This window comes from Chamaea fasciata, unplaced genomic scaffold (genome assembly GCF_029207755.1).
Source record: "Chamaea fasciata isolate MVZ Bird 193981 ecotype frontalis unplaced genomic scaffold, bChaFas1.0.hap1 SCAF_5, whole genome shotgun sequence".
NCBI lineage: Eukaryota > Metazoa > Chordata > Aves > Passeriformes > Sylviidae > Chamaea > Chamaea fasciata.
Window position 1 is genome coordinate 20,661,863 of NW_027094090.1, and position 21,680 is coordinate 20,683,542.

Genomic DNA, 21,680 nt, shown 5'->3' on the forward strand with positions numbered 1-21,680 from the left:
TTTAAAAATAAACCAAATCTTTTTATTTGCTTATTCTGTTCATTTACGGTGGTTTCTTTTCTTTACTAAAATATTTTTCAGCTCTTTGAGATCACACTAGGTTGTTAATTTTCTTCTAATTTTTGCATAAATTTCTTTGAGACTGAGTATTATCTATATATCTTCCTCACTTAACTAGTGCTACAAACCGCTACACAAATTTTGTGCAGTGCATTACATGATGAAAATATCATATCTCTTAAGAGGCAGATTGAAGTATTTAAAAGTCAAAGTCCAAGTGCACGCAGCACGAAGAAAACAGTCACTATTAGAAGACATTCTTTGATCATGGTACCCCCTAGATTATGTCTGTACACATGCTTGTGTTTGTACATTGTATAATGTGAGCCTAAAAGCTTTTAGAAGTGCAAGAATCAGCAGTTGCCAGAATAAAGATTTTCATCTCTTTTTGGGCTCATCTTTGGATATGGATGTTGTCTTCAGTTATCCATGCTTGTCACACTTGCTCTATAAGTTTCTGATGTTCTCACAGTGTACATATTCAAAATATGCAAAAGGCCCACCATGAATGCTGTCTACCTAATTCACATTTCTAGCTGAGGGCAGGCTATGGCTGAAGTATCCTGGCTTCCTGCCCATTTTTTCGAGTGCTAATTTGGAAGGAGTATTGCTGTAAAAGTTCTAAAGATTTGGAAGTCTTGTCTACAGATGAGACTGATAAGTTTTTAGTCTGTTTCTGTAACTGCTGTCATCTTCCAAGGAACTTAGGCTAAGTCTGTGTTTTGAATGTGAATATTTAACAACACTAACAGGTAAATAAGCTTATAAAAAACCTAACACTCTCTTGATAAAAGGCAGGTATGCATATCATGTCACCTAGCATTCAGCTGTCCAAATAGAGCTTCTATTTATGGTCAGAGGCAAAAATCCTGACAAACTCTTGTCATCAAAAAAGATCTACCTCAGGAACATGCCAACCATGTCTCTATGTGGCCAACTCATTAAAGTAGGAGTTATACCTGAAATGAATCTTTCCTTTTGTTAATGTCGAAACAAATATTTTTTCCCTGTTACATGATAAATTTAGGAGTGAAGAGGCTTCCAACGTTTTACTGATGGTCTGTTAAATGGTGTATTTAGGTACAGAAGATCAATATATCTCTATATCCTTGTGGTCTCTTATCTCTCTTTCATAGCATCATAGAATCATAAAACTCTTTGGTTTAAAAAGGACCCTAAAGTTCATTTACTTCCAACCCATCCGTCATGAGCAGGGACACCTCCCACTAGACCAGGTTGCTCAGAGTATCCTCAGACCTCAGATTAAACAATTTCAAAGATGGAGTAGCTTCTCTGGGCAATTTATTCCAGTGTATCACCATTGTTATGGTAAAAAATGTCTTCCTTATATTTAATCTATCTCCTTCAGAACAAATCCATTGTACTGTGCTCTACCACTATAGGTCCTTGTAAAAAGTCTTTCTCATCCTCTTTTATAATTCCCTTTATATATTGAAAGCTCACAAAATTCTCTCTATGCAGCTTTCTCTTCTCCAAGATGAACAATGCCAACTCTCTCAACCTTTCTTCACTGGAGAGGTGCTCTAGCCTGCTGATAATTTTCTTGCTGTCCTCTGAACCCATTCTAACAGGTATACTTTTATTTTTTTTTTGACTGGGGACCTCAGCTGGAATCAGTATTCCAGCTGGGGTTTTATAACAGTGGGGTAGAGGGGTAGAAGAGCACATAGAGGGAGGGAATAAAGTCCTCTTGTCTGCTTATACAGGTTTTAATAGGGAACCAGGATCTTTTTGTCAAAGGCCTCAGTTTAATGTGGCTTGTAGGTGCTACTGAAACACAAATAAATAACAACTAGGTTAACAACATTTTTATATTTTGTTGAAGATATTTCACCAAACCAGCTAGTGACACACAAAGCAGTGCAACAGTTTTAAGGTATATTTATGCAAGAAATTTGTGATCTCATTAACATAATCACTGCAGCCACTTTTTTCTACAGCAGCTGTGTCATCATAGTCTCTTTAGTTATATAGATTGTAGCAGCAATAGTAGGTAACTGCTGAGAAAAGGACTCATAAAGAATGATGAACCTCTGAGGTTATGCAAAAGTGGTTAGATGCTTAACAGGAAATATGGAGGCCAAATGGGAAGTGAAGTTACGTTTCTGCCTCTTACCTGGTAAAATATCACAGGGAAATGTTTGATTTATAGCTTGAACTTCTCTGAACTTTAAAAAAAAATTTTCTCTTGACTTTGATTTTTTTTCCTCTGCTAGCATTAGTGTAGATTTTATCACCTATATAAACAAATACGTATGTCCAAAGCCTGTAATAATAAAGTATATTTGTAAAAATACTTCAAAACATCTAAAAAAAATTATATGGAAATTCTGACCTTAAAGTACTTTTATTTCCTGGCAGTAAAATTTCTTTTTTTAAACTGAAAATATTTCATCCTTCTCCTCTTGAGCTATTAGTTCTGGCTGTTGTCAGAAGACATATTCAGGACAGGTACAGGAACATGACTTCTGCATTAAGGAAGGCTGCTTTTGAAGTGTAGCCACTTTTTACAGGGTCCAGCTGCTCCTCATTATGTGAGGACATTGTTTAGGTTAGATTATTGAGTCCTTCCCTATGAGCATGAGGCAGAAGAAAACTCTACTGGCTGCTTCCCAAGATAATATTTTACTGTGCCAAAGAGTTGACATAGACCTTATGCGGTAGGATGAAGTGGAATCACGACTATCATCAGAGTTAATAGGAATTTTACCATTTTCCTGACTAGACATGACATTTCATCAAGAGATTTTGGGGAAATTTTTTTTCGCTGGTACCTTGTTATTTTAAGCAACAATCTGTCTTTTTTCTGAACTTTTTCCTGTGAGGAACACATTTTATTACACTTAGTAAGTAGAACAATAATCACAAATAATGTTAATGGCTACTTTAACATCAGCAGGCTGGCTGAGCCACTGTTGGGAAAAGGACCTGAGTGCGCGTGTGGGCAGCAGAATGAGCAGGAGCCAGTAGTGCCTTGGCAACAAAGATGCCCAACAGCTCCTGAGCTAGCAGGACTTGTCAATAGGTCAAATTAAGAAATGTTGTTTTGCCTTACTTGGAATTGATCAGGTTTCTTTTTGTCTGAAGAAGTAAAAAAATGTAGAGGGACAGTAAATAGCAGCCTTATGATACCTATTAGTAGGTAGCCAAAGAGAGAGAGCCAAGCTTTCTACTAAGGGATGAAAGAATGAGAGACAGGGGATATGAATTGTAACAGAAGAAGTTCTGAGAGCCTAGCTAGGAAAAAAACTAACCAAACCAAGAAAACTGAAACAAAACAAAATCCCTATCAGATTTAATAAGGTTTTGTATATGTTGCCCAGAAAATCTGAGTTCTTTGAGTAACTCAAGGCTCTTCAGAAAAAAAGTTCTAAATCTCTTGTCTGAATTAAAAGTTGTCTCTGTTTTGAGAAGGAATGTGGTTTGGGTGACTTGTCAAAGCTCCTTCCAGTATGAATGATTCAGTGATTCTACAGTTTTTATGACTGTTCAGTAAGACCAATTTGACTCAGTAGCATGAAATGTCACATTGTACTGGTACTCTGAATGATTATCAAAATATAAGCTGAAGGAAATCAATGAAAGTTGTATGCGTTTATCTTCAGGAATAGCTGAGTCTAATAAAGCAGCATTTATCAAGAAGCTCCAGGCAACATGGCATTTTTTAATATAAATGTTTTATCTATTCTGTCACCTTTGCCTGGGATGTTTCAATTGAACCAGAATTGAGAATTTGATTTTCATTTCCTCTTCTCAGAAAGATTACCTATGGCTTCCTTCAAGTTTAAGATCATTTCTTATGGTCTGTTTAGATGTAAGGCAACTCATTCTTGACATTATAGAAAATAAATTAAATTTTAGCTGTCAGTAGTCTTTGAAGTGTCAGTTTTACTAATACCTCCATGTGTTTGCAGAATAAATTTTTGATTAATTTTTAAATTCAGAGTAAATCTACATCAATGCCAAATGCTACTGTGATTTTTACTTCTGTATGTTTATGGTGTTCAGATATATACTTAGTATATTCACATTGCAAGACTGAAATCCAGCCTTTTGTTCTTTTGTAGACTCTGCATAAAGCAGAGTGAGACACACAAGTTTGCAAGCACAAAGGGCTGAGCTAATATCTAGACCTAGCACCTGAGGCCATGCTATGGGTTGTCACTTATCACATCAGAACTGGGAGATAAATTGACACTGCTTAAAGTCCCTTTCCTAAGCCACATTGAGTCACATTACCTCACTCTTATGTCCCAGACTTCATCTACTTTGCTCTGAATTTGAGTCTCTGGATGCCTTCTGGACCTGGGTCCTCACTTGCCATATTTGCATCCCTTGATGGACCAGTTACCAACATCTGGCACTGCCTGTTGTGCCCATACCTCACGGTACTGTGCTCCTTATGGGGACACAGGACAAGCTGAGTTTGACCTGTCCTCCTGCAGCCGCTGGTTCTTGCTTACTCAAGTCACAGGTAAGTTTATATCCCGAGAAGTGTCTAAAAGAGCCCACGAGGCCAGACCTCAATAGTTATCACAGTGCAGATGACTCACGGCTAAACAAATAAAAATAGAACATATTTCTGGTATCAAGGGGTTTCTTCATTTTTCCTATCAGAAACTGTGTCCAATATTTCTGACACTGAGTCATAAGTGAATGTCTGGGAAAAAGTGCAGGACAAACAAGAAGACAGTTACAATTTTTCTGACACAACCTTTTAAAATTTGTTTCTGAAGTGCTTGAGACAAAGGTTTCTCTGAAACTCCTCAATGAATTTGTACAATCAATTTTTGAAGCCATGTAAACTTTTCATGTTTACCATGCATGTCTTGTTGTAATGAACTGTAGATTTCACCTTTTGTTTCCAACCTGCCACAGAAAATATGGTTTGGTTCTTGCCTACTTTTTGAGAAACTAGGATAAGTAATTTCTCTCCTTCTCTGTGCAAATCAGACTTTGATACATCCTGTTTTTGACAAACAAAGCCAAAGAATCTGTGTGACTTCTATTTGTATGGAACTCACACCACAGCTGAAGTTATCCCTTTTTGTTCCAGTTAAACCCACCACAGTTTCTAGTAATATTCTTTACTTTCAGAGACTAACTGTCAAATATTTATATCTGTTATTAATTTATGTACTGGCATAATGATATTTCATATTTTATTCTCTGTCTTGCTGTATTAACTGCACAATATTTGGGGTTTTTTGCTTACTTTTTTGGGGGGTTTTTTATTGATACTGAACAGTCTCCAAAGAATTATTATATTATTATAATATAATATAATATTATTATATTATTATATTTTCTCTTTTCGTTTTCCTGAAGAGGCAATATCTAGTTCAGAGTTCTCTTTCCTCATACACTTTATTTGTAATTTATTGGCACTTAATGTCATCTGTATTAGAGTGATAATTATTAAGAAATCTTTCTACAGCTTCTCATGGCCATCATCAGGCTTTATAAACTTGTTATTCCCACCATTTGCTAGTCCATTTATGACTTTTGTAAATAAATATGCTATTCTGTTCTATGAAATGCTTCTTGAGCTATGTTTTATATAAAGATTACTAAAAGTTTCCTTAATATCAGTTTTTATGAGTGAAGGAAAATTAACAGTGAGAACTGGTACAAAGCAAATGGAGAATAAATGCATTGAGTCTATAACAGACTATTTTAATTTGTGGTTTTTTTGCACTAAATTAAGAGAAGTAAGAGATTAAAATATTTAAAATTATGATAAATTGGCTCATTCACAGAAACACATATTTAAATATCTTCTACCATGTGAAGTACTAATTATCGAGATGCTTTTCAAATACAGTATCCAAAGTGACTTTGTTAGTAAAAAACTTATCATCAAATTCTGAATTTGAACAATTCCCACATACTCTAATAACCAGCAAGTATTTCCACAAGGGGACATTCAGTATCCTAGTTAAATAGAAGATACTGTTAAAAAATACCTTGAGAATATCTTATTCCTCAGGTGGTCCAATTAGTGTTATAATTACATGATTAAAGAAAGAGAAAACAGCTTAGTGAAAATAATCATGATAAATACATATCCTATTTAAGAACTTTTGCGTTGCTTTATTTCCAAAGTAAATAGAAGATAATGTGAAAGCATGTAAGTGTAGGAAGATGTGTAGAGAAATTAAATGTTATTTGCAAATGTGGGAAGACAATCCTGTTATGATACTTGAAGGAACTGAAGATCGAGTTGGTTTGTGCTTGGAGCTTCAGAGAACCACAGAATCATAGAATCATAGAAAGGCTTGGTTTGAAAGGGACCTTAAAAATCATTTAGTTCCAATTCCCCTGCCACGGGCAGGGATGCCACCCACTAAATCCAGTTGCTCAGGGTCCCATGCAACCTGTCTTTGAACACTGCCATGGATGGGCCTTCCATAAGTTCTCTGGGCAATCTGTTTCTGTGCCTCACTACCCTCTGAGTAATTCATCTGTCCTACGATATAATCCAAGCCTCTTAGTTTAAGACCATTGCCCCTTGTGCTGCCACTATCTTCCCATGTAAAAATCACTCCTCCTTTTTCTCAAGAGCCTGCCTTAAGTATTGGAGAACCACAATGAGGTCTCTCAGAGCTTTCTCTTCTCTAGGCTGAAGAAGCCCAACTCTCTCATCATCACAGAACTGCTTCTGTGTTTTAATTGTTTGCAAGATACAACATCTTTAGTCATCTCTTTCTAATAATTTTTAGCCATCTTCCTCTAGACTTTTTTTTCTTGGACAAGTAAAACAGACTAGTTGATATTTGTTACTTTTCTGTCTTTGCAATTACATGGGCTAAAACCAGTTTAACAAGAACATCAACAACTTCATCGATGAATAGCATCCAGGGTTTTTAAGAGTTCAGAATAATGTCACTTCTTTTTGGAGTAAAGAAATAATGCAGTACTGATGCACTGTTATGATCCCTGCACTTTGCAATTTGCAACTGCTAGAGTGACCCACAGAGGGACTGAAAACAGAGCACGATTTTCTATGTTTCTGAGGCTATCTTAGGAAAAGAACTGCTCTGAAAGCTTATTTCTCTTAAAAGCTGTTTCATTGAAATTGAACAGATTGCTGCTACTTCCACCATCAGCTTGAATTCCTCTCCATGTAGGCAGTTACCTACAATAATGGATGCATTTGTTAACAGTGATATTGCTCTCTATCCTGAGTCCCTACCTGGAATGTCTTTGTGATGCAAAGTTTGCTAATACAGACATCTATTCTCCATTTATTTTCACTCTGTCATGAATGTCTCAGGTAAAACTTTAAAACCTAAATTTTTATTTAGAGATTTTTATTTTTTATAGCTTATTAATTTTTTTTACTTCTTTCTCTCTCAGTTTGTAAATTCCTATTTTCAAAAGTTTTCTCAGACTTCTTAGGTGCATTTAGCTGACAATGTATAAACAAGAAAAGCTGTTTGACTTTATCTTTTCAAATGACAATTAGAAAAGCAGGATTTTTATTTTTTCTTTTTTTTTTCAATAGATGATGCCAAACCCTTCCAAAATATATTGAACAGCAGTTTGATTGTTCTTTTACTTCTTTTAAACTTATTTTAATTATTAAACACATTGTGACATGCTGATAGTATTTGCTGATAATATCAATTCTTATTCTCAGGAGGCATCCAGAGAGCAACCTTTGGATTTTCAGGTCTCAAGATGATGGAAATATACTTCCAGCTTCCAAAGACAGAACTGTTGGCACAAAAAACTTTCAACTCATTTAATGAGAGATGTCAAAAATGGAAGGATATACATGGTGTTCACTTCTGATAAAGGTTCAAAAACCCTGACACAGGAGTTGTTTTAAAATAACTTCAGAAAACAGACAGTAAGAAACCTGTCAAAGGAAGCATATCATAGATCAATTTAAAAATAAGCTGGAAAAAGAAATCACCTGAATTTTCTTGTAAAGAAAAACATATTAGAGACATTTTTTCTCTTTTTTAATCTATGTAATATGTTTTTATTAAAGTTCACACTTGACTAAGATTACAATGTTAAGTTTACACATTATAGCTAATATTTGGCAGTATGAAAAATATTTTGGCTGATATGAGAATATAAAAATTTACAAGCTCATGAACAGTAGCTTCTGGGAATAAAATCCAAGAACACAAACATCTGAGAGAGAATAATAATATAAATAATATTAAATTTGAAAATTTGAAGCCAAATCAAGAATTGTTTTAATAACTGAATCTGTTTTTTACTTAGAGACTGATTATTTATTAGATTAACTTATCTACAGTTGATCCCAGAGACAGTCCAACAATAAATATCATAACATAGACACTTAAAAAGTATTTTAGAGAGCTAACTTTTGCTGTAGAGTTATAAAGCTAAGAAAGGGAAAAAATAAAATAACTACAATTGAAGCATTTTTAAAACTTTCAAGACCTTCAGTTTCTATCATGCGTGAACATGTTGCTTTTTCTACACAGTTAGGTTCAAGACTTTCTGGAAAGCAAGAGTCCTTTTCACCATCTTTTGTAAACTTTGATTACTGGGTGCATTGTGATGCTGAACCCCACAGATTAATGTTGACTGTAAAAGCTGCATTGCCTATATGAGGATTTTGAAAGTAAAAACAGCAAAATAGATTTTTTGAAACTTGTCAGTTTGAGTCATGAATATCTAACACTGTTACAAACGTAATCCCATGATGTTCCGTGTGAGTATACTCACTATTCACATACATTGATTTCATAATCCAGATGAACTATTTTTAGTCTGTTATCTGTTTGCAAATCGTAAAGTTTGGCTATGCATTAGTGCCTGTCACATTGTTCTTTTGCTTTTTTAGAGATTGAATGAACGTTTTAAGAGGTCATTTCAGAGGGTGAACAAAATTGGAAAAATTCTTTACTCTTGCATAAAACTGAGAGTTCTCATGATCATCAACTCTTTTCAATCATCAACTCTTTTCAATCATCATGCTTGAAAATTCAATAACAAATGAATCCCTTTAATAACAATAAATAAAATTTTATTTATACCCGATATATAATTTTTCCCTCCTCCATAAATCTATTTTAATAAATTTATGCTATTAAATTCCTAAATTGTATTTTTATCATTACTTCTTTGCAAACTTCTTCTGCAGCTCTTGCAAAGAACTTCAATAGCATAGACTTTAGAAGTGTTTTAACAGCAAGGCAGACACGTGCCAACTATTACAATCTGCTGAAAAAGGCCTTATCTATCAATTTTGTCCTTTAGAATGCAAAGATCTGGTTTTCTTGAAGTTATCTCTATACCCACATTGAGTTGGTCAATGTTTGGTTAAAAAAAATGGGGAAGAATCACAAACACTTTAGGGCTTATTTAAAGTGAGACTTTTCAATTATTGGTTTGAAAGAAAAATATTTTAGCATTTGTGTTGGAAGGCAATATACCTTTTAATAAGCATATGGAACATAAAATCTATTCTTTAATCCAAACTATTTCCAGTTAACCAGCAAAGTTACAACAGAGCACAAACTGCTGCAAGAACAGTCATATGTGTATATTGGGTATAATTTGTCCTTGTATAAACCCATACATTTTTGATCTGCCCTCTTTTTCAAAGTATAAATCACAGAAGAAAAATCCCTACATTTTCTGCTTGGAGCTAGTCCTATTGCATTACATTTCCTAACTCAGTCAATGTACCTTTCATATTCCTTTCAATAGGTCTCTCAAGCGAGTAGAAAACGTTGATATTATAACACCTGTGTTGTACAGTGAGCAAAGAATAAAACATTCCTGTGGTTTCCAGCTGCCACTATAAAAGGAAACTACTGAGGAAAATACACTTTGGCAACCTGCCTGTCTCAAAAAATTAAAATATATGAAACATACCAGAGAATCAGAAAAGACCAATTGAAGAAATGGTATCCTTCATAATTGAGATCTTAAAGTGTAGGTGATCTTCCAAAAAAAAAGAAAAAAAGATTTTGTACCAGAATACTTAGAAGGCTAAATAGCAGCTCTTTTATGGCACCAAAGGGAGCTTTAAACCTTGATTGCAAAGCTCATTTTTCCACATATAGGTCTATATGTCATTGCCTTACATTCACAGTGTGCTCTACTCAGCTGTCCCTTCTGATGAACTGACATGCACAGAAGCTCTCTATTTGGTGATGATTCATCTGTGCCATCTCACACAGAATCTCAGTACCACTTTATTTCCTGTGAACAATTTATCATGTTTGCTCTTAGGTGAACTGTGATTCATGGATGCCAGCGTTTCCTTTTTTTCTTTTTCAGTTTAGCACTCCGTTACTTGCACCTTTCAAAAGTGCAGCTATGGCACAGTTTGTTCAGGCAGAGCAGTTTACTGCTGTAGGGTGCAGGTATACTTGGAAATATGGATCAAGAGTTTTACCTCTTTTCAGAATAAATAAATAACGTCCAAGAAAGTAGAGAAAACTGGACTCAAGTTAATAACTTTCTCTCCTGAAAATCAAGGTTTGTGAGTATGTGATTAGTAGAAGAGCTGTGCTAAAGCTATTTGCTGGTGGAATTACTTAGGAGGGAAACTTCTATTGGATAAAAATGAGGCTTTTAATTCAATAAAATAAAAACATTTTTTAAAATCAGGAGAATATTATAGTAAAAATGTGTTATTAATCAATCACATCTTTTGTTTTAAATGCTCATTATTACTCTTGTTTGTATGGCCAGAACAGAAAGGTGATATTCCGAAAATATTCTAAGTCTCCTAGGAATATACAAATTATTGGAATAAAAGCCAATTAGTTGTATTTATAAATTTCTTTGCAAGAAATTTAATGGCTCCCCAAAAGCCACTAATGGTCATTATTTATGTCTTCTCATCATTCAGTCTCAGATCTCTAGAAAATTGAGAGCCTTTTTTTCTCTGCAAAGGAGATTTGAGAATGGCATAAGAATAAGATTCTGACTCTAGAGGAATTAAAAATTCTTCTTAAATTACCTCTTCTGAGTAAATTTTTCCAGATGAAAAGAGAGGCTGTGAAGCAAATTGACTTTGCATTATATGGTCATTATCCAGTATGATTGTGGTCATGCTCTAAACAATGAAGGTCTGCCTCTCAACTGAGGTAGTAACATTTGGACAGGTTATCAGAATAAAACCTAGTTGTTCTACTGCAATTACTGTGTACAGATGAGTGCTCATCACATCCTCTCACTGCCCTTAATTAAACTATTAGTAGATACTGCAGAGGGTTTTCTTTGTGTAATATACATAGCTTACTTAATGGCAGGGGGGGATTATGCCATAGCACAGTGAGCAGTCCTGTTCAGCACTACCTTCAATTGCCGCATTCCGTTAGTAATTGCCTGCTTCCTAAGCTCAAGTTAGATCTTACCTCCAAAGTGTTTTCTTGAAATTCACTAAAGAAGATTTTTTTTTCCCGACTGATTATTATGTTTCATGTAATGATTGGACCTACACATAGGCTTTCTAGCAAATTCTGAGGGGAGATATTTTTCCCTTAAGGTACGTCTTAGGACATCCAGACATGAAGATAAAACAACAAGCATTGCCAAATGTGTGTTGATCTGTACAGAGAAAGATTAAAGACTCGAAGCCATAACAAGGAGTGAAAAACGCTGCCTGATCAGAGTTACTTAAGCCTTCTAACTCTGAAGAAAATATTTAACTCAAATACTGGAAGTTTCCTACTTTCTTTTGCTGGCTGGACTCACAACTCCTACTGCCTGCACTTTTCTACTATATAGAACATGAAAATGGAATGTATGTGCCCTTCATAATTAAAATAGGAATTCGTATTTGAGGACTTGCTTCAATAACAGTGTAAAATAATGTATTTCTCCCTTTGTTTCAGGCATTAGAATAGTTGAATTGACTTTATGTATAAATGGCCTAAAGCATCTCGTGGATTAAGTAATATATAATAGAAAGTTGAGTAGGGTTGTAAGAATGCTCTGCCTATTCAATTAAAATACTCAGAAATCTTTTAAAAATCATAATTACAGTAAGAGTTATGTTGGTTTTTCATAAGAGAAACAGAACAAAAATACAGAGAAACAGAACAAAGAAAATAGCACCACTGATAACAGCCTATGCATGTTTTTTCTTTGGCATATTATGTGAAATGAAACATAAAACGATGAAAAATGATGCTTAGAGTAAGACTGTATAATGTGTCTATCTTCTCTTTTCTCTAGAAATTTATACAAAAAATCATCACATTTACTCTGGGCTTTCTAAATTGTACCATTGAAGTTGAATCTAAAATATTGAAATACTAAAATATCATTATATATTTTGGAAACTATTAAAGTGAATATTGGCAGAGGAATCTGCATTTAGTGCTGCAACTTTCAGTTACTGTTGCTTGAACCCTCGCACAAATCATTTCTGGGTTTTAGAGAATCAAGTCATGTATAAACAGTGCATGCACTTTCCTTTGCTTTTAATGCTGTTGTCATGCATAATAATAACTCATCGTTCATTAACACCTTCAGAAAAAAATATTTTGCAGACTGCTCAGAACAATTTTACACAAAATTTCTACCTCCAGAAAACTCTGAGCTAAGTTCCCAAATGAATTTTAAAAGTAGGATCTTAGTAAAAAGTGATATCTACAAAACCAAATCTAAAAGAGATCATGAATGCTTTTTTATCCTGAGGTTTTGGTATTTTTTTTAACTTTGTTGCACCACAGATATTAAACTTGGTAGCATGAATGTCTCAGCGTTTCTGCATTTTCAGAATATACAAAAACACCTTATCTATACAGACAGATACATAGCAGAAATAAAATATAGAAAATGTTGAATATTTTCAATTGCGCTGTGTTTTACTCCAAGTTATAAAGTACATAATTATAAATGGAGAAGAGTGAAAGATAGAACAAACTGAAAGATAATCATTGAGGTCCAATGAGTTTTACACACACAGTTAAAATTCCTAGGTGACAACTGTCCTGATGTTTCCATAGACTTTTGAAGACAGATGATTTAACATTATTGTTCAAGAAAAAGCATGGATCTGGTAACTGACTATAATATATAGTCACTTTAGTTGGGCTGATATGCAATTTTATTATGTGAATTATCTCAGTATTTGGGCAATTTCTTTCATTAAGTATTCACAAAATGCCTGTAAGTTTTGGGAGTCTCAGCCAGGTGAGGCTATAGAAGACCCATGAAGATTGATAGAGTAAAGAACTTTGGAGTGCAAAAGCGCTAATTGTCCGTTGACATTTGGATTAACTGACAAAGGGGCCAGGGAGATGAATTATTTCACTACTATTGCTTCAAAGAGGTCCAGGTTCATGATGATCATGAGTGCAGAAACATGACTAATTCATACTCTTGTGACATTTGGCTTCATCTGATATCCAGGGTTCGACAGACAGAAGTGCTTCAGTAGGGTGAATTTAGTACTATTGAGTTATATTCCAATGTATATTATGCTAGAACAAAAAACAGAAGGACAACAGGCTTATGACCCAGACCTGTAAAAGTGTAAATATCTTCTCCTTTACCCCGAACTACTTCCTGTTTTCAAATAATGCATTTTGTGTTATTAATAAAATGAAATGTTTGTGGCAAATATTTAGGCAGATGTCTCCATCAAAAACAATATCTTGAGCTGAATTAAGTGGATGAACATCCTGATCTTGTCTCAAATTCAACTCTTCAACACAGCACTGCTATGCAACCCCTCTATTTTATGGTACCAGTCTCTAGTAAACCCATAGAAATGCTGAAATTTTCACTAAAGAAGGATACTGATAAAGTAGCAAGGAAGTTTTATTTCTTGTGCCAATTCTACTGTTTCAGTAACTTCTGTCAAATCCAAGATTAATTGAATCCTTCTTTTTGTCCTGTCCTTCAGCTGTTTTCTTTTAAACCGTAGTAATCCACTCCATAAAGATCACTTAATTTATTCTCATCCAAAGACAAAATAGACTTTGGATCCACAACAACTAATTTCAGTCTGGTTCCAAAGTTAAGCTTATTTCTCATGAACTTGGGAGTTGGGAGAATCACAGAAATTAAGGTTAGATGATTAGCAACATGCTTCTTATTTTATCTTTCACGCTGAATAAATGACTCATTAAATACTTTGGGCCCTATCACTGCAAAGCACATAAACACCTCACATTTAAGAAAGCCAGAATGTCTAAGACAGTGAACTTAAAATCAAATGAATATTTATATTTTAGAGAGTGGGATGATTATCCATCAGCTTCATTTTTGTGTTTGCTGAAATGAATATGGAAAATTCAATTTTGGGCAATTGATATAACAGAATCATAGAATGATTTGGGTTGGGAGGGACCTCTAAAGGTCATCTGGGTCCAACCCTCCTGACACAGCAGAGACGCCTTCCGCTAGACCAAGTTGTTCAGAGCCTCATCCAAGCTGACCTTGAACACTTTCAGAGATGAGGCATTCAAAACTTCTCTGGGCAACCAATGCCTCACCACCCTCACAGAAAAGAATTTTTTTCTGATATCAAATCTCACCCTAATCTCAGTTTGAAGTTATTCCTTCTTGTCTTGTCCTTACATGCTCTTGTAGCAAGTTTTCTTCTAGGTTGTCTTCAGGAACTAGAAGGACACAATTAGGTCACCCTGTAGTTTTCTCTTCTACAGGCTGAACCATCCAATTCTCTTAGTCTTTGTCTGAAAGGTGCTGGGGACCCCAGAGACAGATACCGATCTGGACTACATGCACGTATATATTAATATTAAATAAACCAATTACATTTTACTATGATAACATATCTCTAAACAGAATTTAGCCAAAGAAAATCTTCTTGATTATTGAGGAAATACATGGCAAGACAAAGGTTGAATCTATTTTGATTAAAAGCAGATGTGATGTTTAGCGGTTGAATATTAGAAAATAATATTTATCAGGTAAAATAAATGGGACCTCACTGATCACACATAAATTTCCTAGATAAAACATAGCTGAGAATGGTTTATTTGAAAGATGGACAAGTATATCGTCAACCTTATAGTTTTAAAATATATACTTAAATTACAATACTTAGTATTTAAAAAATATATATAACATGCAATTTTAAAAGCATGGCCCAGCCTTTTCTGTATTTTGATATCTATTCCATTCTTAGCTCTTCCATGTGGGTTGCTACCACTTTAATATGGACCCGTTAAACAAAACTATTGAACATCAGTAAAATCACATAATTGAAGTTTACTATCAACTGTCAAAGAGGGGATGTGGCAAGTAATTAGCATACTGATATAGCACTTCTCTGGCAAACTGTCATAAGAACAATGAGGCAGAACGTCTATTGTAACAATAATTAGAATAATGAAAATATGAAATAATACAGATGTAATTGCCATCCATTATAATTCCTAAAATTAACTTATAATTTGTCTCATCTGCATTGAGCAGTGTAAAATATTTAAGGAGATGGAAAAAAAAAAAGAAAAAGAATTCACAGCTATATTTTGTAGTATTTAGCTGGATTGGCATGAAATTTCTAAACCCATCACTAACCCAAGCTGGCACCATGAAATCACTTTTATCAACCTTGTTGTTAATGCCTAATACTGGTATTTACACATATGATGTGTAAAAAGTCGGTGTGCAAGCAATGAAATAATTATATAGAGTAATATAATAATTATGGGAAAGCTAGAACATTTGAAGATAAAGTACCATTTCAGTTTGAAAATATCTGCTGTAAATTTTAAATGAAAGTGTTGTTAATTTCCAGGACATAGCTCTGTGTTTCAGTTTTTCCAAAAATTTTGCTTTGTATTCAACTTTCTGAATTAATTACTTATAACATTATTTTCTTCATAGTAATATATATAATGAAGCTGGATAATAAAATCACCTAAAAGCAGAAGTTGAGACCGAATAAAATTGGAAGAGTTTTTACTCTCACCTCCTTTGCAAATTTAGGGTCAGCTATATCTGTGCCATTTCTGAACAAACACCTGTACAACCTGCTCAGAGGAAGAGGATCTAAGGGAGTTGCCACAGCCTCCCAAGAAAGGGCTATAGTACTGCACAGTCCTTGCTGCTGCACATCCCAACACAGACCTTCTTTATGTCTCATCTGAAATGAGTTTTGAGAAGGGAATAAATTCCTTAAATGCTATGTTTTATATATATGAACACTGCTACTGTCTTTTCCATTCCTTAGTCTAAATATACTTAAACCTTTTATCTTCTTTTCAGTGTTTGATTTTTCCAGACCTTTGAACTGCCTCCTGCTCTTCCGGAGAAACTCCTTAGTTGAGCCACTCCTTTGAACGTGCATTGCCCCACATTTGAAATGCAAAGGACTATCAGCTCTGAATGCAGTAAAATCACTGTTTTATACCAAACATTTCTACTTGTGGACCCAAGAATAGTGTTTGCCAGCTAATGTTGCAACCTGTTACTCTGGAAAATCCTGTTCTCTGCTGATTTTAAATATCCCGTCTTATGTGGCTACTACTAGTGTTATCAAGGGCAATAGGAAGAATATATTGTGATTTAGATTTTAATTTTGCTTGCAATAATTTCTTTTTGTGGAAATATGCATCCAAAACAGTATTAATTTTTTTCCCAGGTATCTATTTGATGACATTACAATTTCCTTAGCCTTTTAAATGAGAAAATCTATCTAGGTAAGGTCTTTTAAGAAAATAGGTTTTTTCTTAAACTTTAAAGCATACGCACAGTATAGCATATAAGTTAAATATGAATGTTATCAGTTTCTGTTGAGTAATATTGCTTGAGTAATATAGTGTCTTTTCAAAGTTGTAGTGAGGAAGGAAAATAAATTTTATTTCATGTTTTGTGGAAATTTTTTGTCATTCAAACAGTGGATATATTTGCTGAAACCTGTAATGTTTTCTAGTACTATTTTAGCTATTTTAATCCAAACTAGAAACAATCTTCTTCTGTGCTAACCTCTCCCTCTGAATCAAAACTCCAAAGATTTAATACCAACATTTGACTGTGTCCCCCTTATAAATGGTATAAGGGCCATAGTGCAAATAACAGAAGCATAAGATAAAGAGGTACATAATTCAAAAACTGTTTATTAAAATAAATAGCTGAAATAAAAAGAAAGTTCCTGAAGAAAATATTTTGACTTTCTCTTCACAGTGGTCAAGAAGTAAAATCATGGATAGAAAAGTTTAAAAGTGGAGGCACTGACTGGGACAGTAACTTTCAGGAGCCATTTCGCTGCAAAAGCCTCATAGCTCATTAAGGTAAAATAGCAATTATTGTGTCAAAAAAGAAAACCTCTGCCATTTACATTTAAAGGACAGGGTTTATAGAATGACTCAGCTACCTCTCCACGCCAGACTCATCTATTTTAGTTCTTTGTTTACGACTGACTCATTCATATTCAAACACAAAATAGAAGATCTCAGTTTTTAAATTTAACCATGCAGCGAGCACAAGTTCCTCCAAGTAGCTACTTTTACACCTGACGTTGTAAGCGGGGTCACAACTGAGTTTTTAGTAGCAGTGACAGAGCACTGTGCAGAAGAGGTGGTAGCTGTCTCCTTGGGGACTGCAGCTGATTGTCACCTGACTAATTGAAATTCCTCTGCAATGCCAGCTGCCGCCGGGCTGCTGTGGAGCTGATCGTCCCCTTCACTCATCGGTCTAGCAGCAGCTCCTATGTGTCTCAGCCTGTGTCCAAGCGGAGCAAGTTCGCGACAGCCGCGTCCCTCGGGCACGGCGTGAGCACCGCCCGCCTGCCCCGTGGCTCGGCGCTCCACCCCTCACCCCGGCTGGGAACTGCTCATCTCGCACACCCAGGGAGGGAATCAAGACCTGTAAGATGCACACGAAACGTTAGGAGTGTTTACCCAATTAAGTCCCACATTTTCATTTATAAATGTCACACAAGCGGTGGCAGGTGAGGAGCCCAACCTAGAAAATAAAGTGGCAGTTTGAAAAGGAGGTTGAAAATGAATCATCAGCACCACAGTCTGAGAGTTAGTCTTTTGTTTGTTTTGATTTAATTTCATTACATCTCCTTTTTTTTATGACTGCATTCCCTTGCTTGTTGAGCTATAAAAAAGAGGATATATTTTGCCTGTTTATACTTCTCTCACTCCAAGACGTTAACTGAGTCATCAATAAGCATTTATCTCAGCACTTCCCAAGCATTAACTCTTCACATTTGTCAAAGAAAACAGGAAAGATTTTTCTCTTTTCAAAGCTGAGCTGAAGGTTATTCTTGGAAACGGCATTCTGTTTAAACATCAGCACTTCATGGAAATTAGCATTGAAATTTTTACTTTTTAAAATGGCATTTTAGTTTCAACCATCTGTAAGGAATAGTTATTGACAATGACATCAAACCATTTTGGGTTGCAAATCTATAACTTCAGCAACTGTTAATATGAGTTGTAAACAGACTATGTCAATGTAAAATCAGCAAATGTCATTGAAAATAGCAGTACTTTCATGGGATTTTTAGTGTTAATTTGTGTGCATGTGTGTATTTTTGAAACAGCAGTAATACTGGATTAATTTATGGGAAAGTAAAGATAAAAGAATTGGGACTTGCATAACTCAGTATCTCAAACTGATCTAAAGTATACATCCAAACTTCAGATACCAAGAGACCATATTCAATATCTTCTTCTGCCAGAAGGAGGAAGATGAAAGCTCTGTCCTCCATATGAATACCCTAACAACCAGATTTGGGGCCATAGAGAGGAAATACATACACATAACACACTGTTTAAGCAAACACATTTAAGTATTCATTTGACCACAGAGATGAAATAGACCAAAAATTATTTTCTATGATCATACTTGGGACATTGTTTTAGAAGTCATGAAACTTTTTGTCTGATGCTAAATATTGAGAGTGATATGTTCTTTAGGAAATGATCATTGGATATAGTGTTACTGAAAACACTGTTGAAATATACATATTTGAAGTTGGAACAAAATTCAGATGTTTATTTACAAAAATTAATATGTTCTAAAAACCTTATTCAGTCTCTTATTTCAATTTCTTTTTCCATATATTTTTCAGGCTTTTAATTTTTTTTCCCTCAGCTGTAAACTTTTTCCATAAGCTTTTCAGTGACAAAAGTATAACTTTGCAGGCAGTCTGTTTAATGTTTACCACCCTTATTATTAGCAAGAATTGAATTGTCTCACTGCAATTTAAGCTGTTTTTACTTCCCATCTGCCATGAGAGATTATTCTATTACTTTTTGAAAGCATTTCCCGATCTTGAAAACTGGAGTATCTTCAGGGTTGGAAGTCATCTGTCTGTGTATTGCATAAAGCAAGTCTTTCTTTCTTTCTTTCTTTCTTTCTTTCTTTCTTTCTTTCTGCTCTCTCTCTCTCTTTCTCTCTCTCTCTCTCTCTCTCTCTTTCTTTCCTCTATTTCTCTTTTTCTCTCATTTATTTCTTCTTTTTTAAAATATTTTTTCCCTGTTCATATACACCTGTGTGATGCTTTTTTTATTTCTCAACAGCATGATACTGTAGACTCATGAGCTAAAATATTTTCTGAAGAACTATTAACCAAGCCAGTCATTTCCTGTCCGGTGTTTATGCAGTCAACACTTCCTGAGGACATCTGTGAGCTGTGAACCCTGCTCTACAAACCACCTGCCAGTAAATTATATGTTGTAATGTTCAATACCAATGCCAAAGTACTTTTTGGAACTCTACGTGGATTGTGGCATGATTTTAACCTCCTCATATTAACACTGAATTGATTTTTAGACAGTGTCATTCTGGGCCTAATATTTTGCTGTTTAACAAAATTTGGAAAAGTATAGGAAAGTGAAGCAAAGTGAGGTTAATGTCTTTTCTGCATATATAAAACACATCCAGAAAAGTAATCATGTTTTAAGTTCTTTTCTAACAGTTCGGTTTCCATCCTATAAAAAGCCATGATGATTTTACAGATTCATGCGGACAGGACTATTATAACACCTGTGTCCATTCACTAGTAGGTTCTAGTGCACTCTCCTGAAGTGTGTAACACAACTCAGTGGTGAAATATCTCCAGAACCTCCATTAAAATAGCGATTTGTAAACTTCTGGGGAGGTTTTCTGTGTTTTATTTACCATGCAGTCATCTTTGTTCTCTGAAAGAGTTTTAGTCAGTCCAGAATTGGTACAACTGCTCAGTCACTCTCTGTATATGCAGCGAGACAGAGCAGTATTTTCTGGCTTGTGATCATGGATGTGGAACTGGATCCAGTACCATGTGCCAGCTCCATGGCAGTGAACAGTTCTTTGCTAAAGGAAAATCATAGGCAGGAAGAGGCTGATGGATCTTCAGAGTATTCCAGGGGAATGCTGACCTGCATACCTCCTCCGTAGTCTGAGGATACCCGCAGCAAGCACTCCAGGCTTTCATTGTTTCAACGTGCTGTAGATCAGCTCTTTTTATACTCCTACTCACTCAAAACCCAGAGGGGATTTCTCTTTTAATGAGTTCTTTTGCTCAAACCTCAGTTTTACACCCAGAAGCTCTTGTGACAGCAGGGAGTGGTAGAATACAAGATGAACACTAGCAAAGCCCCACAATAATTGCAACTGCACAAAAACAGAAGTACAGCCTATCTTTTTATCAAAATAGTTACAGTACAGGCTGTAACATACAACCTCGGGTACAGGCTGTACCTGGACTGCGTGAACACAAGATAACAACAAATGCTTTGAAAACACAGGCACAGACGAACCTGGGGTTCTGGACATGTAGCTGAAAATCAGAAACTACCAATATCTGTTCACTAGAGGAAAGCAGTCTTGAAAGCTGGGCAGAGCTGGTCTATAGAGTAATGAAGACAACAAAAAGCACACATGCAGCAAATGTTAACTACCCCACATGCTGTCAAAACAATGGTAACAACATGGAAGTTAAATGATGAGGGAACAGGTGATGAATGTAAAAAGGAGCGGAAATATCCATACCTCTAGCATTGCCCCTACTTTAAGGATGTTATGCCTCATCAATGCCACTATTTATCTGCAGCAATTCTTTTGTTCTCTTTGCCAGACAAAGAACATGGTCTTTTTCACCTGCATGCACTCTATTTTTCTACCTAATTATATATAGTGTGATCTTTTACACTACAACTTGATAAAGAAATCAAGAATTCTTAAAAGTTGATCATGTGTTTTACTCCAGTTTTTATACACAACAAGGTGATTTATAGCATAGAACTGACTCAGATGGGTAATGTCCTATAGATAGCTAGATCAATACATATTTCAATAGATTAATACTTCCCCTGTATTTTATATTTGTTTACCGGAATGGAATCCTACTCTCTATACCGATTAAGTTCACTGATTTAATAAAACTAGAGGGATTTATTAAATACTATAGACAAGGAGAGAAGTAAAACTCAGATATTTCAAAGATATAATCAACATATATCAATAAGAAAATATTACTTCTCCTTTATTAAAAGAACCATCCTCTGTACATATGTTTTTTAAGGCTGTAAACTAAGAAAATTTGTTGGAAAAACAAATCTCTAGAAAACAAAGTTTATAATACTAAAGAAAATGTCAAGGATTAATAAGTTCCTAAAAACAAGACATAGATTTTCTGCAAGGATATTAATTTGATATGTATCATTATCATGTCA

At 34.9% G+C, this 21,680-nt stretch overlaps 1 long non-coding RNA gene across 1 annotated transcript in view; it reads left to right on the forward strand.

Moving 5' to 3' along the window:
• Nucleotides 1-16,546, forward strand: part of LOC136290140 (uncharacterized) — a 33,582-nt gene extending 17,036 nt beyond the window's left edge. The window contains exons 2-4 of the long non-coding RNA XR_010720994.1: nucleotides 1,543-1,652; nucleotides 4,339-4,555; nucleotides 16,276-16,546. This is a non-coding gene — a long non-coding RNA (uncharacterized lncRNA). The remainder of the gene's footprint in view (nucleotides 1-1,542; nucleotides 1,653-4,338; nucleotides 4,556-16,275) is intronic.
• Nucleotides 16,547-21,680: the final 5,134 nt, after the last annotated feature.